Genomic DNA, 17,049 nt, shown 5'->3' on the forward strand with positions numbered 1-17,049 from the left:
CAGGGATTTAAAGAGGGTGGGGGGGACACAACCCCCCCCCCCCGACTGATAAGACTAGAGGAGAGAGTTGATAAGGTGATCGAGGACTTGGAGCGTAAGTTAGGTAACGTAGACTCCATTTTCCAAAGAATTGAAAGGTTGGAACAACTAGAGAAGGCTAACAGAAACTTAACTGAAGAAATAGAGGACCTAAAAAGACAGTTAGGAAATGTAAAGGAGGAGAATGAGAAATTGAAGAAGAATAGTAATGAAAACAGAGAGAAAATAGCTACAGAAGCTAAAAATTGGAGAATAACTCAAGAAGGGAATAAGGTTTCATTCACTGACATAGTCAAACAGCAATTGAAAGAACATAATGAAGACTCAGTTATTAAAGTGATGAGACAGAAGGAGAATATAGTAAGAGAATTAGCTGACAAAAAGAAATGTATAATTATATTAGGAATGGAAGAGAAACATAACCCAGATAGAACCGCAAGAATCAAGGAGGAAAATGAAAGAGTAAGCAGTTTATTAAAATTAGTCCAGGAAGATGAACCAGAAATTATAAAGGAAATTGAGGAAAAATTCAGACTCGGAAAATATAGTACAGATAAGACCAGACCAATTAAGATTAAATTCAGGTCACAAACAACAGCAGAGAAAATTCTATCCAAGACAGGGAAACTAGCAACAAATGATCAATATAAAAAGGTATGGATAAAAAGAGAAATGAATAAGGAGGAAAGAGAGGCAGAAAAGCAGAAAAGAATTGAAGCTAAGGCAAAAAACGAGGAAAGAACGGAGTCAGAGAAAGAGAGATTCTATTGGAGAGTAGTGAACATGAAAATAAAGCAGTTCGACATACTAAAGAAAAACATAAGGGAAACAGAGAATACAATGGAAGTGGCAGAAAACTAAGAGTGTCTTACACAAATATAGATGGATTGATAACAGGATTGAATGAACTGAATGATTATTTGAAAGAAAAAGAACCGGACATAATGGGAATTGTAGAAACAAAATTAAAAGGCCCACTACCACCCAACAGTGTAGGACATGATACATACAATTATTGGATTAGAAACAGAGAGAAAAAACAAGGGGGTGGAGTTATGTTCCTGACTAAGAAGGATATAAACGTGAAAGGTGTCATATATGGAAAGAATACAGTAGAGATGATTATGATAGAAGTGGAAGACCGAGATAAGAAGAGCAGAAAATTTGTGATCAATTATGTGCCTCCGAAAACAGCCTCATGGGAGGAGAGTGAACATAAAAGTATGTTAGAGGACACAAAGATAGCATTAACTAAAATAATGGAAGACGGAGGAAGAATAGTTATGATGGGCGACTTTAATTGCAAAGAAATCTGCTGGGAAGAAATGACAGTAAAGAATGGTGATGACTCATGGGGAAATGCTCTACTTGAGATGATTACTGACCATTCAATGACACAATGGATACAAGAGAACACTAGGTATAGAAATGAAGAAGAACCATCGAGGCTAGACTTAATGATTACATCTGAACCTAGAATAGTGGACAAGATTGAATATAAAACACCAATAGGTAAAAGTGACCACATATTGATTGAACTGGAACTTAATGAAGAAAAATATATGAAAAGAAATGAACAATATAGAAAAGGAAGAATGATGTATGAAAAAACAAACTTTGATAAAATAAGAGAATTCTTCCAACAAGAAAACTGTCAACAAATAAACAAAGAAGAAACAACAGCGGAAGAGAAATGGAATATTTTGACAAAAAATTACAAAAAAGGAGTGGAAAAGTATGTCCCAAGACAAAAACAAGAAAAAGAATATGTAAAATGCTGGTACAACAAAAGTTGTAGGGAGTTAAAGGACAAAAGAGACAAAGCCTGGAACAGATGGAAAAAAGACAGAAGACCTGAAAAATGGAAAATATATACTGGTTATAGAAATGAATATGTACAAAAGTGCAGAGAGGAAAAAAGAAAATATGAAAAAGATGTTATAGAAAAGTGTAAAGATCAACCAAAACTATTCTACAGATTTGTAAACAATAAACTGAAAAACAAACAAGACTTAGAGAAATTAAGACAAGGAGGAGTTGAATACACTGAGGAAATGGAAATGGCAGAAATTATGAACAAACATTTTAAATCAGTGTTTACAAGGGAAAATATACAACCTGAAGAGATTGAGTGGAAGGAAAAAGTCCCCCCTATGGAAGAAATAGAAGTAACAAAGAATGAAATATTGACACACTTGGGTAATTTTGATGTCAGAAAATCGCATGGGCCAGATGAAATAGCAAACTGGATTCTGAAAGAATGCAGGAATGAACTGGCAGACAAAATACATAGCATAATAAGCAGTTCCTTAAAAGAAGGAAAAGTTCCAGAAGATTGGAAAAAAGCAAATATAGTACCTATATATAAAGGAGGAAATAAAGAAGAACCTACCAACTATAGACCAGTCTCTCTAACAAGTACAATAGCAAAAATATGTGAAAGAATTATCAAAAGTAGATGGGTAAAATACTTGGAAAAAAACAACGTACTAAATCCAAGGCAATTTGGATTCAGACAAGGACGATCATGCGTCACCAATTTAATATGTTTCTATTCAAGGCTAATAGATATAATACAAGAAAGAGATGGATGGGCTGATTGTGCATTTCTAGACCTAAAAAAAGCTTTTGACAAAGTACCACATAAGAAGTTGCTTAAGAAATTAGAATATGAAGGAGGAATACAAGGTTAATTGCTAAATTGGATGGAAGACTTTTTGCAAGAAAGAAAAATGAGAGTAGTGATAAGAGATCAGCACTCAAAATGGAATGAAGTAATAAGCGGTGTCCCGCAGGGAACAGTTCTGGCCCCAATAATGTTTGCTATATATATTAATGATATGGATGAAGGAATTGAAAGCTATATGAGCTTCTTTGCAGATGATGCAAAATTACTGAAAAGAGTGAAAACTGAAGAAGATTGTGAATCACTACAGAGAGATCTAAATAAAGTACAAGAATGGAGTAGGAAGTGGGAGATGGAGTTCAATACAAAAAAGTGTAGTATAATGGAATTTGGAAAAAGCAAAAACAGAATAACAGGATCATATAATTTGGGAGAAGAAGGAATAAAAAAAGTAGAAAATGAGAAGGACCTGGGAGTCATTGTTATGAATAATATGTCACCTGAGAAACATATAAATAAGATTTTTGGAGAAACTTATAATTTAATAAGAACAATCAAAGTGGCATTTACATACCTGGATGAAGAAATGGTGAGGAAAATCCTAATCACCCTGATAAGACCAAGATTGGAATATGCAGCAACGATATGGTCACCAAGTACAAAAAAATGTATAAAAAAACTTGAAAGAATACAAAGAGCAATTACAAAACTGGCACCAACACTCTCAAAACTATCATATGAAGAGAGACTACAAAAACTTAAACTACAGACACTAGAGCAAAGAAGAGAGAGAGGAGATTTGATAACTATTTACAGAATCATGAAAGGCATAGAAATTACTGATAGAGAGAATCTGATAAAATGGGATGACAGAAATACAAGAGGACACGGAAAGAAAATAAAAAAAGACAGCTATAGAAGAGATTTTAAAAAGAACAGCTTTCCTCACAGAGCAATAGACAGTTGGAACAAGTTAGATGAGAAAGTGGTGTGTGCAAAAACAATACATGAATTTAAAAATAGTTTAGATAAAATGAGATATGAAGACGGGACCCCACGAGCATAGCTCCCCTTCCCGTAAAATACAACTAGGTAAATACAACTAGGTAAATACACACACACACACACACACACACACACACACTTCAGCGAATGGACGGCTTGGATGACGTTCTGAAGAAAACTGAAGTCTGTGGATCCCAACGCAAAGAGAAGTGCCTAGTGTTTTTGCAGGGTGGGGGGGAAATTGCTCGTGGAGTAGTGGGAAAGTAGGGAAAGAGGAAAAGGGGAGGGATTACTGAGGGAAATGGAAGGAAATGAGGAGGGAGTAGACTTGGCCCAGCCAGACAAGCGGAAGGTAAACAAACGACTGAGTGAGGATGACATGTCTAATAAAAATGTAAAGATTAGAAGTATAGAGAGGAGCAATACAGAAGAAAGTGACGAGAATATGTTCCAGGGATTTAAAGAGGGTGGGGGGGACACAACCCCCCCCCCCCCCCCCCCGACTGATAAGACTAGAGGAGAGAGTTGATAAGGTGATCGAGGACTTGGAGCGTAAGTTAGGTAACGTAGACTCCATTTTCCAAAGAATTGAAAGGTTGGAACAACTAGAGAAGGCTAACAGAAACTTAACTGAAGAAATAGAGGACCTAAAAAGACAGTTAGGAAATGTAAAGGAGGAGAATGAGAAATTGAAGAAGAATAGTAATGAAAACAGAGAGAAAATAGCTACAGAAGCTAAAAATTGGAGAATAACTCAAGAAGGGAATAAGGTTTCATTCACTGACATAGTCAAACAGCAATTGAAAGAACATAATGAAGACTCAGTTATTAAAGTGATGAGACAGAAGGAGAATATAGTAAGAGAATTAGCTGACAAAAAGAAATGTATAATTATATTAGGAATGGAAGAGAAACATAACCCAGATAGAACCGCAAGAATCAAGGAGGAAAATGAAAGAGTAAGCAGTTTATTAAAATTAGTCCAGGAAGATGAACCAGAAATTATAAAGGAAATTGAGGAAAAATTCAGACTCGGAAAATATAGTACAGATAAGACCAGACCAATTAAGATTAAATTCAGGTCACAAACAACAGCAGAGAAAATTCTATCCAAGACAGGGAAACTAGCAACAAATGATCAATATAAAAAGGTATGGATAAAAAGAGAAATGAATAAGGAGGAAAGAGAGGCAGAAAAGCAGAAAAGAATTGAAGCTAAGGCAAAAAACGAGGAAAGAACGGAGTCAGAGAAAGAGAGATTCTATTGGAGAGTAGTGAACATGAAAATAAAGCAGTTCGACATACTAAAGAAAAACATAAGGGAAACAGGGAATACAATGGAAGTGGCAGAAAACTAAGAGTGTCTTACACAAATATAGATGGATTGATAACAGGATTGAATGAACTGAATGATTATTTGAAAGAAAAAGAACCGGACATAATGGGAATTGTAGAAACAAAATTAAAAGGCCCACTACCACCCAACAGTGTAGGACATGATACATACAATTATTGGATTAGAAACAGAGAGAAAAAACAAGGGGGTGGAGTTATGTTCCTGACTAAGAAGGATATAAACGTGAAAGGTGTCATATATGGAAAGAATACAGTAGAGATGATTATGATAGAAGTGGAAGACCGAGATAAGAAGAGCAGAAAATTTGTGATCAATTATGTGCCTCCGAAAACAGCCTCATGGGAGGAGAGTGAACATAAAAGTATGTTAGAGGACACAAAGATAGCATTAACTAAAATAATGGAAGACGGAGGAAGAATAGTTATGATGGGCGACTTTAATTGCAAAGAAATCTGCTGGGAAGAAATGACAGTAAAGAGTGGTGATGACTCATGGGGAAATGCTCTACTTGAGATGATTACTGACCATTCAATGACACAATGGATACAAGGGAACACTAGGTATAGAAATGAAGAAGAACCATCGAGGCTAGACTTAATAATTACATCTGAACCTAGAATAGTGGACAAGATTGAATATAAAACACCAATAGGTAAAAGTGACCACATATTGATTGAACTGGAACTTAATGAAGAAAAATATATGAAAAGAAATGAACAATATAGAAAAGGAAGAATGATGTATGAAAAAACAAACTTTGATAAAATAAGAGAATTCTTCCAACAAGAAAACTGGGAAGAAATATACAAAGAAGAAACAACAGTGGAAGAGAAATGGAATATTTTGACAAAAATTTACAAAAAAGGAGTGGAAAAGTATGTCCCAAGACAAAAACAAGAAAAAGAATATGTAAAATGCTGGTACAACAAAAGTTGTAGGGAGTTAAAGGACAAAAGAGACAAAGCCTGGAACAGATGGAAAAAAGACAGAAGACCTGAAAAATTGAAAATATATACTGGTTATAGAAATGAATATGTACAAAAGTGCAGAGAGGAAAAAAGAAAATATGAAAAAGATGTTATAGAAAAGTATAAAGATCAACCAAAACTATTCTACAGATTTGTAAACAATAAACTGAAAAACAAACAAGACTTAGAGAAATTAAGACAAGGAGGAGTTGAATACACTGAGGAAATGGAAATGGCAGAAATTATGAACAAACATTTTAAATCAGTGTTTACAAGGGAAAATATACAACCTGAAGAGATTGAGTGGAAGGAAAAAGTCCCCCCTATGGAAGAAATAGAAGTAACAAAGAATGAAATATTGACACACTTGGGTAATTTTGATGTCAGAAAATCGCATGGGCCAGATGAAATAGCAAACTGGATTCTGAAAGAATGCAGGAATGAACTGGCAGACAAAATACATAGCATAATAAGCAGTTCCTTAAAAGAAGGAAAAGTTCCAGAAGATTGGAAAAAAGCAAATATAGTACCTATATATAAAGGAGGAAATAAAGAAGAACCTACCAACTATAGACCAGTCTCTCTAACAAGTACAATAGCAAAAATATGTGAAAGAATTATCAAAAGTAGATGGGTAAAATACTTGGAAAAAAACAACGTACTAAATCCAAGGCAATTTGGATTCAGACAAGGACGATCATGCGTCACCAATTTAATATGTTTCTATTCAAGACTAATAGATATAATACAAGAAAGAGATGGATGGGCTGATTGTGCATTTCTAGACCTAAAAAAAGCTTTTGACAAAGTACCACATAAGAAGTTGCTTAAGAAATTAGAATATGAAGGAGGAATACAAGGTAAATTGCTAAATTGGATGGAAGACTTTTTGCAAGAAAGAAAAATGAGAGTAGTGATAAGAGATCAGCACTCAAAATGGAATGAAGTAATAAGCGGTGTCCCGCAGGGAACAGTTCTGGCCCCAATAATGTTTGCTATATATATTAATGATATGGATGAAGGAATTGAAAGCTATATGAGCTTCTTTGCAGATGATGCAAAATTACTGAAAAGAGTGAAAACTGAAGAAGATTGTGAATCACTACAGAGAGATCTAAATAAAGTACAAGAATGGAGTAGGAAGTAGGAGATGGAGTTCAATACAAAAAAGTGTAGTATAATGGAATTTGGAAAAAGCAAAAACAGAATAACAGGATCATATAATTTGGGAGAAGAAGGAATAAAAAAAGTAGAAAATGAGAAGGACCTGGGAGTCATTGTTATGAATAATATGTCACCTGAGAAACATATAAATAAGATTTTTGGAGAAACTTATAATTTAATAAGAACAATCAAAGTGGCATTTACATACCTGGATGAAGAAATGGTGAGGAAAATCCTAATCACCCTGATAAGACCAAGATTGGAATATGCAGCAACGATATGGTCACCAAGTACAAAAAAATGTATAAAAAAACTTGGAAGAATACAAAGAGCAATTACAAAACTGGCACCAACACTCTCAAAACTATCATATGAAGAGAGACTACAAAAACTTAAACTACAGACACTAGAGCAAAGAAGAGAGAGAGGAGATTTGATAGCTATTTACAGAATCATGAAAGGCATAGAAATTACTGATAGAGAGAATCTGATAAAATGGGATGACAGAAATACAAGAAGACACGGAAAGAAAATAAAAAAAGACAGCTATAGAAGAGATTTTAAAAAGAACAGCTTTCCTCACAGAGCAATAGACAGTTGGAACAAGTTAGATGAGAAAGTGGTGTGTGCAAAAACAATACATGAATTTAAAAATAGTTTAGATAAAATGAGATATGAAGACGGGACCCCACGAGCATAGCTCCCCTTCCCGTAAAATACAACTAGGTACAACTAGGTAAATACACACACGACTCTTCAGGTGTATGGTTTTATTCCTGATGGAAAGGAGGCAATGAGTCAAAGCGAGGGGAATGCTCTGAAGGTGGAGAAATCCACAAGGAAGTGATGTTGGTCCAGTGTTTTTTTTTTTTTTTTATATATTAATGACCTGCCTGCTTATGTAAAACCAGACATGTATCTATTTGTTGATAATAGAAAGTTTTATTGTAAGATATAATTTGTTGTAAGATAAGGAGAAAAGAAGGGAAAAGAGAGAGAGAGAGATATAGACATATCCTTCAAGATTTCAACACCATACAAGAATGATTGAGAGAGTTGGTTACACCTTTCCATCATGAGAGATACAAATGATTAAGAGCCATTGGGCATAGGCCAATTTGGAATACCAAACATTATCTAAAGTGAATGGGAGAAGGTCATCCTTGGAGTAATGACAGATGAATATCTTATGTTTGTGGAACATGCGTATAGTGTGAAGGTCATCTGAATACATGCCAACATCTAAAACCCTTTCCAAGTCCATCATCCACGAGGAGCTGAGAGGGAAACAATAGGAGTGGCTTGATACCTCCCTTGTGAGGGTGAAGAGACCCTTGGTTTATGTATATAGATGTGAGTGTGTGTGGGTATACATTTTTTTTTTCCTTCAGTGGGATGAGCTAAGAAAATGGCCATGATGGGAAAGGAAAACAAAAGAAATGCAGTAAAGGATGATGTACAAGGAGCTTTGAAAATGGTGAGAGCTGGTAAAGCACCTGGGTTAATGTTATGTGAAGTATAAATAAAGGATGTATGGTTACAGTGGGTTGGCTAGTGAACTTGTTTAATGTGGGTCTAAGGAAGGGGAAAAAGTTGGGAGACTTGAAGAATGTTTGTATTGTTCCACTTTGCAAAGAGAGGGGACAAATGTAATTGTAGTTTTAGAGGGATCAGTTTGTTGAGTGCAATTGGAAAGGTTTTGATAGGAGAGGAATAGAGGGAATAATTGACGAGGAACAGTATGGGTTTAATAAAAGTAGGGGATTTGTGGATAAAATATTTATATAAGACTTTTGCAAGATTTTTTTTCTTTTTCTTTCTTCAGGGGGTGTTATGGATTTGGAGAAGGCTTATGCCATGATAGGAGGCATGGGATTGGGAAAAGCTATTAAGGGCAGTCCAAAGTTTTTACAAGATTAGTAGAGCTTGTATCAAGATTGGAAATGATGAGCGCAAGTGGTGAGATGGTGGGACTGCATCAAGGCTGTATCATGTAGCCATGGCTGTTCAATGTGTCCATGGATGAGGTGGTACAGGAAGTAAGTCCGAGGGTGATGGGTAGTGGATTGGAGATGGTTAGAGATTGTGGAGGAAAGTGGGAAGTGATCCAGTTGTTTGGAGATGACACTCCACTTGTGGCAGGGTTATAGGAGTGATTAAGGCAGTTTGGGAAGTTATGTGGAAAGACACAGAGTGCGGGGTGATCTAATAGAGGTGTTCAAGTGGATCAAAGGCTTAAACAAGGTCATTATATTAAAACAAAGCAGGATTTGCGGTAATGGATTTAAACTGGACAAATTTAGATTTAAGAAGTAAATAGGCAAGAATTGGTTCACTAATAGGGTGGTCAATGAATGGAATAGACTTAGTAACCATGTAGTGAGCGCTGAAACTATCAGTTGTTTTAAGAAACTGTTAGACAACTTTATGGATGGGGATGACATGTGGTGATGGATATGGAGCTGCCTTGTGTAGGCCTCATGGTCTCTTGCAGTCTCCTTCATTCTTATGTGATAGAAGAAAGAGGTAAATGTGGGTAAAATTAAGGTGAGATGTGCAAGGGCAGTAGGTGGTGGCGAGTTGGAAGTGAGAGGCTGGAGGGATTGGATAGTTTTAAGTATTTGGGGTCACATGTGGCAGGAAATGGAGTGAGAGTGGAGGTAAACTGTAGAGTGAGGGAAGCAAGTAAATGTTTTGGGGGGAGAGTGAATAGTGTTTCGGGAAATAGGCACCCAGGATCGGATGCAAAGAGGATATTATATGAAGGGGTGATTGTGCCTACAACACTATTGGATAGAGACTTGGAATTTAAGAGAGGCAGAGAGAAGTTTAAATGTGTTTGAGATGGAGTGGCTGAGAAGTATGGTTGGGGTTACAAGGTTGGATAGAGTGGGAAATGAGGAGAGTGGGGGTGGAAAGAGAGCTGGAAGTTAGGGCTGATGAAAGATTATTGGGATGGTTTAGGCACATGGAAAAGATGAATGAAGAAAGAAGAAAAGAGCATGTAAAGCAGGGATGGAGAGAGAGGGTTGCTGTGTAAATGAAGTAGTACTGTGTTGTGCTGTATTGCTTCTGACCTGGACAGTGGGCAGGAGACAGGGATGTTCCCTCATCCATGAGGAGCTGAGAGGGAAACAATGAGTGGGTACATGCCTTGACTGGATACCTCCCCTATAAGGGGGAAGCCCTTGGTATATATGTATATACACACACATGTATATATATTCATACATTGGTTTCTTGCAGGAATGTACCCATTAGGATTACAGAGAGAGCAGGGTGCCTAGTCCCATCCCTCTGTCCTGTTTAAGCTGCATTTTTTTTTCTTCTTCTTCTTCTTGCAGGAAACCTCTGTGGCAGTATTCTTTCTTCCCCCTGCCATGTGGGAGAGGGTGGTGTTTTAGGAGAAAATGAAAATATATATTCAGAGAAATAGTACAAGAATAAGAGTGGGGGTGGGGGGCAGCATAACAGAGGGACGGTCACAGTACATTAAAGTAGTAACATTTCTCTATGAATAGATTCCTCTATCACAGACAAAATTATGTGTGGCTCTGGTCCATGGGGGTGCCCCATGTAGACCCTAAAGTATCAGCTGCTTGCTGCCAAGCAGATCTTACCAAACAATAATATGCATCCAATATCTCGACGGGTCTTTTCTTTTTATGTGTGGGGACGGAGAGGCACGGGTTGCTGATCAAGTGAAGAAGCCTTGCTGTGTTATGTTGCATTGTTTCTGACCCAGGGCAGTAGGGAAGATACAGAGATGACCCATCATCCATGAAGGAGGAAAGGGTGGTGGGTGGGAGTGGTTGTATGCCCTTGACTTGGTTACCTCCCTGGTAAAGGAAAAAAAAAAAAAGTCCTTGGTATATACAGATAGATCTTGTTTCTTTTTCCCATACACTGATATAAGCAATGAAATTTAACACACGTAAATGCAAGGTTATGTACATAGGTAAAAATAACAGTAAGTATGATTACAAGAAGTTGTTTGGAAATTCGTTAACAAAAGTGGATAGTGAAAAGGATCTCTGCATAATTATCAGTGCCGATCTCAAATCATCTAAGCAGTGTATAGACTCTGAGAAAGCAAATAAGATTCTAGGACTGATTGGACAATCTTTTGACTTCAAAAGTCCATCTCTCATTAACAAGCTATATAATTTGCTAGTTCGTCCACATTTGGAATATGCTGTTTCCGTATGGTCACCGAATCTCATTAAAGACACTGACAGATTGGAAAAAGTACAATAGAGAGTCACAAAAATTATTCCATATATCAAAAATAGATCGTACAAAAATCGACTAAAATATATGAATCAATTTTCACTAAAAAAGCAGAGACTTGGAGGTGATTTGATACAGGTCTTTAAGATTCTAAAGGGAATTGACATCAAAAGTGACAAAATTTTCTCAATGAGAATTCAACAAGAAGTAATGGTTTCAAACTGTTAGGAAATAGATTTAATTTGGAAGTGGTTAGAAACAACTTTGGCACCCATGTAGTTAATGAATGGAATAAACTTCCTGCAGAGGCAGTGCAATGTAGTTCAGTTCAAAGCTTTAAGATTTGTTCGATAAACACCTAAGCAAGATGCTGTAGTGCCTGCCATTTATTTTATATTTATTTATTGTTATTTCTTTAATTATCATTTATTATTATTTATCTGTATTATTATTTACTATTTACTGGTTTATTATTTAACTACCCACTTTTATATTTATTCTATTTACTATTATTTATATTATCTTTTGTTTATTTACTTATCATTATTACTTTTTTATTTATATATATTTATTTTATTATTATTATTATTATTATTATTGTTTTTTTTTTTTTTGTTTTTTTTTATCCAACCTAGTTATGGACCAAAGGATCTCCTGTTGCCATGCTACTCCTTTCCTTTGCAATGGAATATGTGCAAAATGATTGTGTGTGTACAACACAACTTGGTGGATCACAAAATGAAAACTCCAAGACTGATCCTCAAATTCCATGTGCCACCTGACTTCTGACATCAACCCAACTCTGAAATCTCTCTTTTGACAAAAACCACTGCATAACTGCATTAAACACTCACCCAGAATTGGAAAGGTACTGATACAGGATATACCTAGCCATAGGCTCCAGTTGGCCTTGATGTAGTCACCACACAGAAGACATGGAACACTTGACTCTTACACTGCCTCATTCTCACTTTACCAGAAAACACTATAGCTCTTCCTTGTGTGACTAGTGGACAGATCAGGTACAGTAGGTCCTTGTTGTACAGTACATATGCGTTCCTGAAAACCTTACCCCAAATTGAAATTGCCGTATACTGAACCCATTATAACATGTAATAATAGGATATGGCAGATGTACCTTCTCCCTGCTCTTTCCTCTTCAAAATATCTAGCGGATACCGTATCTGTGAATTTTTCTTACCATAAATAGAATTGAGGGTGGTAAGTACCAAACACCGTAACTGTGAATTTATCGGATAAAGAAATACCGTATAAGGAGGACTCACTGTAGCTGTTTTCAGTTACCTGGGAGCTGTAGGCCTCCTACAGGAGAGATTTGGGGCAACACATTGACTGACTCAGTGGGTAAAAATTCATAGAAGAACATAAGAATCAAGGAGACTGCAAGAAACCATAAGGCCTACACTAGGCAGCTCTGTCTCCATCACCACCTGTCATCCTCATCCATAAAGTTGTATAATCGTTTCTCAAAGCAACTGATAGTTTCAGCGCTTACTACATGGTCACTAAGTTTATTCCATTCGTCAACCACCCTATTAGTAAACCAATTCTTGCCTATTTCCTTCTTAAATCTAAATTTGTCCAGTTTATAACCATTACTGCGAGTCCTGCCCTGTTGTTTTCATATGATGACCTTGTTTGCATCACCCCTGTTAAAGCCTTTGATCCACATACCAGAAGACCCTTTCTCTATCATAAGGTAAGTAGCCAAGTCAAGGCATATGACCACGCTTCACCCATCCCACACCCATTTTTAGTCTTTTATCTTAGGTCCTTGTGAATGAAGGGTCATCCTAGTCCCCCAGCCTACTGCTTGGATCATAAATACTGCAAGAAGACACGGTACCTCTACTGTAAGGCTTGACAGCTGAAGTTGGTCTAACCCCACTGCTTCATGACATGGTGACCCTCTTCCCACTCACCCACTTGAGAATTTGGAGAGCAGGAAAAAAGAAAAGAAATAAAAATCCCTCTGGCCACATCAGGTTCCCAGCCATTTACCACTCCATTTGTATCCCTTGCCCTCTCCCTTCCCTGCACAACAGACATTCCCCTTGTAATTAAGGCCCCCTTCACATCCTATTCCTGGTCTTCAAGTTCACTCCATACACCTCTGCCTTTCGCTTTTTATTTTTATTTTATTTTATTCTTTTATTTTTTATTATTTTTTTTTCCCAATTCTTAATTTATTCTTCCCATATTTCCATGTATGGGACAAAAGGGGCAACAAATGGATGTGGGATGGGTGAAGGGTGATTATCAGTCAGTCTGTTGCCCTGGCCACTTTTGCAGAAGACTTGCATCACCTCTTCAAGGGTTGGGTTTATGTATATTATTCTTACCATAATTTGGTAAAAATTAATTGAAAAATTCTGCAGACACTTCAAATAGTAGGGTCATCTGAAGGATATGAATATCTGACTTATCATGTTTTGTTTTATTTCAGTGTGAAGCAGAGAGCAAGTTGAAAGAGCTGTTGGATAGCATTGATCAAAGAGTGCTGAGGTGGTCTGGATGTATGAGAAGGACAAGTGAGGAAAGACTAACAAAATGAATGAAAGGCAGGATTGGATTAAGTGAACTTTGAGAGCATGAGCAAGAATGATGTGGATGGAATTTCCTAAAAGTGACATTGGATACACAAGAAGTTTGCCAGGCAGGGAAAAGAGAATTTAAAGGGGATAGAAAAGAAGAAAGGGTGGGGGTGCAAAGGTATTCTTAACCCGATGCCTAGTGCCTGCCATGAATCTCATTTTGAAGATTTACAATTCTATGCCACTTCACCCTCTAATGGAAAAGTCTTGGGTAAGATCTTGAGATTGGACATTTGAAAGAGGAAAATCAATTTATGCCCCCACAACCTCAGTGCTCCATGGATTCAGTCCCCCACTTAAGGATAAGGTTTTCCCTGTTTGCCATAAATCATATTTTGTGGTCTTGCAGCCCTCTCCATCTTGTCTTCTAAGAAAAGTAAAGCAATATTTTGCAGTAAGATTTGAAAGCGGGCTGAAGAAAAAACAATTGCTGCCTCACAATAACAACAACAGTGTTCAGTCCCCACACATGGCACAATGCTCAAACCCAGCCAAATGTATCAATCGCAATCAAAATCACCCCTGCAACATCTTAATGTTGCAGAGTAATTTTATTTTTATTTTTTATCTCGAGAGATCTCGAATGCATCAACTTTGAAGAAGCTCAAACGTGAAGGTAAGCAAGTATGATTGGACCTCAAGTCACATTCACGGAAGCACTACATTTCACCAGACGAATCCCATCCCCAATCATTCCACCCAAGTGATTACACCAAGAGATACAAGAACGCCCTACAGAAACCCCAATTTTCCCCTCAACTATGCCACAAAAACTCTGAACTGACCACACGACCCCTCTATTGGAGAACAAGAATCTCCCATATAACCTCCACACACCCCACCATCCCAAGCACCGCTTACAAACCTCTCCACCTCACCTCACCTACCCCAGCACATACAACCCTACCGCCCAAAGAAAATGCCAAACTGTTCAAGTGAAACCAGAGGGTAAGGTTTTCTGTACTTGATATGAATCCGGTTTCGAGGTCCTTCTCCGTCTGGTTCCCTGACCAAGAGGAGGTCGGCAAGATTTCGAAGAGGGTTTCAAAAGTAGACTGAAGGACCAACTACTGCCTCACTACCTCCGGGCAGTGCCCCTAGGTTGACTCCCATCTGGGAATTGATGCTGAGAGGAAGCGATCGAGGCTGACTGACCACATAAGGAGTCGATAAAGCTTTTATCCCATGAGCAATAATGAACTTCTTCTAACTAAGAAACAGGCTCTAGCGAAGGTGACACATTAGGGGTAGGAGATGGTGATCTCTGGGATCTCTTGGTCCCAACCCACACTGTAGAGAGTTGTAGACCCAGTGGGTACCCTGTGGTGGAACTAGAGAGTAGCACAGCTCGATGGCACCCTTACACATCTGAGCAGCCATATACAGGATCCACTTGGCTCGCCCAATACAGGGAGGTTAGAAAAACAAAACTTAAATATGGACTTTCTTTACCTAACCTGGCCGGGAAACCATCCCCAGCAAGGTCGCCTATGTGTAACATGCATGATGATAATAAGCAATAACTTCAACAGAGAGGGAGCAACAGACCTCTCAAAATCCAAAGTTCCTCAGTAGCACACCCGCCCCACCCCGCAACACTATGTCAAATGTTCTGTGTGGTATTGTTTGGGTTAAGGTGTCTGTCAAGGTTGTTAAAACTTTACTATTGAGCACTTGATTTTGTTCTATTGAGGTATCTCCTTGATTTGTCATCCTTTTATTATTATTGTTGATTCATTATTGATATATTTCAAGACTTAAGAAGCTTAGGTACTCCAAATCTAGGTAAACTATGCCTCGGTATGACAAGTTGTTGGTTAGTAGGGCTGGTCAGGATTGGGAATGCAATATCTCTCATTGAGGTCGGGGTTGCAGTCACTGCGGTGGTCTGTGGAAAATATGGGCGATTGTTTCGGTGTCACCAGTGTAGATTCTACTCTAATTTGGGGGATGCCTCTTCGCTTTGATCACAGGGAAATGTTACGGGATGGTGGCGGTTGTGCAACATAAACATTGGCATTAGGAGGGCTGTTGTTAATTCCTTGTTATTAATTGGTTATTATCATTCATTCCGCATTTTGGGTAACCTTTCCAGCCAGGATATGGTTAGGAAGGTTATATTTAGGACACACTTTCTAGCTCCTTCGCCATGTGGGAGGAGCAGCGTGGGTCCTGAATAGGGATGCTCAGTCTTGTAGGGTTTTGCCAAGCTGTTACTCCTTAATCCTATCTCAGGGCAACCATCGGATTTACACCGCCTGCCGTGAAGGTTGTGAATTAGAGCTAAAGATCAGCATCGCTAGAAGACTTGCCAATAGTTGAAAGAATGAAGTAGTTGTTAGTGGGAAAGAAAATTGAAGGTTTTGGCAGTAAACTCAATTCAAGGACGAAACTTTTTCGTCTCGCACATGGCCATATCGTAACAAGAAAACGACCCTCCAACCGGTCAATGCGAAGTTCCCCTCGGAGAACCACTACTAGAATGTTAAACTTGCACAACCTCCCGTAATTACCTAAACCCTCATCTAATCCCTCAAGCAATAATGACGATACGCCAAATATTGGGCTATGAAATATCAATACTTATTAATCATACTTCCACAACTTAAAAAAGCACGACTTTTAACCGAACGATAAACATTGTAATTACATACACCCCCATCTATCCCCTAGCAACAATGACGTTACACCAAATATTGGACAACGAAATATCAATAGTTATTAATACTTATCATACTTCCACAACTTCTTATAAAAAACACGACTTTTAATCGAACGATAAACACCCTCGACTAACTAGACCGATACTGATGAAATGCAAGTAGGATATAGTAACACATTGTTTACAATACCATATTAGGACGAGATCTTGCATCAAGTTGAAAATATCCACGTTTGTAGTTTTATCATTATTTTTTGCAGATAAGGTTACAGAAGCTCCCAAATATCGCACAGCAACTCGAGCGAAAAGAAAAGAACCCGTCTTATCTCGTATTTTGGTAGGAAACACGATAACTTATCATAAGTGTTATGTTTCTTTAAATA

This window comes from Oratosquilla oratoria, chromosome 5 (genome assembly GCF_046742065.1).
Source record: "Oratosquilla oratoria isolate Oo_2021 chromosome 5, ASM4674206v1, whole genome shotgun sequence".
NCBI lineage: Eukaryota > Metazoa > Arthropoda > Malacostraca > Stomatopoda > Squillidae > Oratosquilla > Oratosquilla oratoria.